A 2,575-nucleotide genomic window follows, 5' to 3' on the forward strand; every position below is an offset into this window, starting at 1 on the left:
CATATCGATCCTTTCAACATGGTCGTCCAGGAAAAGACTTCTTAAATTTTTAATCCTTGTGTAATACTAATGGATTTTGTTTTTGCACATCTAGGCTGATAACATGCTCATGAAAAGACAGGAATGCAGCGCCACTCCAAGCTTCAGAAGGTCCACACCCTGTTCGCGTATGTTTATGCTTATGCATCTATAGAATTATTCGATGTTATAATGATGTGTGAATGGTGTATCCTGTTCGGGTATGAAAATCAGGTTGCTATAGGAATACCCTCCATCATCCCATGGTTGTGCATATGTGTTGTTCTATATTCCCCTCTTTATAATGCTATGTGTTGTGGTCAACGATCCCAAACTGTGATAGCTCGCTGGTAGCAGGTTGCCGCCCTAGCCCCCACATGCTACCAGCATGTGTTACTGTACATTTTGCTTTCTTACATGTCCTGAATTCTATATCAAGGAAGATGACTATGATTTATAAGCACACGAACACATCACAATATCACATAGTAATGCCTTCTGATAGGACAATCTTGGTGAAGGCATCTCAATGGAGATAGGACATCGTTTATTCATTTATGTCATATCCTACTCATAGCCTGTTGTTCTGTGAGCAATTGTTTATTTTTTAACAACTTACCATGGATAATGATTCGTGTATGGTGGCTTTGTTAATATCCAAGCAGTATTACATATTAGTAATCTTGAATGTATGTTTTTTTGGTTTACTTATGTGTGCATGGTTGGGAGTAGGTGCTTGTCAAAATATACAATTATTTGTCTCATCATTTGATTTACTCATTATATTGTTTTTGTACAAGTTGAGACGTGCATTGCACGTGCAAGCTTACTAGTATCACAAATGCAACTCCAATTGGGTTTCCTTCTGTTAGGCATGTAACATCCAACAGAAGCAATATTCTTTAAACTTCCTTTAATGTAAAATATGGACAATTCATTTACCTGAGATGTAAGAGAACGAATGGAAGTAATCAGTGCAAATTTCTGAACCACCATCAAATAAAGACAATGATGTGTTGCAGAGCTCCACTAGTAATTTTCCCTAATGGCAACTGTAATTTCCTTGAGATTTTATCAGTAATTTCCCCTAATGGCAACTGTAATTTTCCATAATGTCATCATGCCATTAACATAGGGAAGAAACTCGATATGACAACACAGAATAGTACACATCATTGCAGTTGTCCAAGAAACACCGCCGCCACCATATCCAAGACCCTAGCATTTTGCAGCTGAGACTCTAAAGCTTTAGTTTTCTTACAAACAAGGCCAAAAATTTGACAAGTCAGGCAAACTTTAGCTAGAAATTTCGACAGCATAACACGTTGGTGGGGAAGCATCCAAATCAATAAGAATGTTGATGTGCTATTCATTTCAAAATTTGTTCATGCCCTCCAAGTCAGGCTATACATTATATCCATATCACCATCCTACTAGATCACTTACAAACGACTAACTAGCTAACCCAACACCACCACAAACTAGATAGGACCATAGATAACAGCTTCAACGACACTGCTGGCCCTTCCTTGTCTTGCCATTCTTCAGTCTGAATGATGAATGGTATCGACGCACCGAAGAGAAATCCCGTCCTTTGGTTGAATACGGAAGGAACAAAGAAGCGCTAGCAACCAACAAAACGACAACCCATCAGGCACTTCACATCGCTCAGCAGCAACCAAATTACGACCAAGCTCTCCATCCATCGGTCTTCTCACCCTTCGTAAGATCAAACCTCCCGGTGGCTGAGCCCTACTTGGGCAGAGAGAGAGAGAGAGAGAGAGAGAGAGAGAGAACAAGATTAACAACTAGTATCAACCCATAAAGGACAAACAATATTTTGACACGACATCAACATCTTTCTAATTTGTTTGCTGGCAAGAACCTAGCATTTTCTAGTCAACGCTATTGATATTGATTTTTCTTACAAACAAGGCCAAAATTGCGACAAGTTTGAATAGCACAAGACACACCTTGCTCTGTTCCCTTGCATTCAGTAATAGGTACACATGCATTAGTCAAACACATTATGCTGAAAGAACTATATCTTTATAGATGAACTTAACATGATGCAGTGCACACAAGACTGCGAGTTATAGGTTGCAAGTAACAATAGCCAAAGCCAGCCAGCCGATCCATTACAATGGATGTGCACATAATGTAGCAGTCTACGAGTGAATTAGCAAGCAATAATACTAACTATGATCAAGCTGAATTCTATTGGTTCCCTACTCGATGGCTAGGCTCCAGAGCAAGGTAGGCAAACCGAGGAAAAACACAACTTACCACAACAAAGCTCCTCTCTCTCAGGGGTACTTGGTGCCTTGACACCTTTGGGGGTGGTCTTCGTCAATCTCACTGACACCAACATCGGCTTTTGGGACAAAAGTTTGGCACACCACCATACATCTGAAGCACAAAATATGCATCAAATCAACAACAGTAGTTTATCACAGGACAAGTCACACAATGTAGACAAGATATATGCAAACCAAGCCACATGCAACAAATTGCTAGCAAATCTAAGATATATATATATGTGTGTGTGTGTGTGTGT

The sequence above is a fragment of the Triticum dicoccoides genome, chromosome 2A (genome assembly GCF_002162155.2).
Source record: "Triticum dicoccoides isolate Atlit2015 ecotype Zavitan chromosome 2A, WEW_v2.0, whole genome shotgun sequence".
NCBI classification, from domain to species: domain Eukaryota; kingdom Viridiplantae; phylum Streptophyta; class Magnoliopsida; order Poales; family Poaceae; genus Triticum; species Triticum dicoccoides.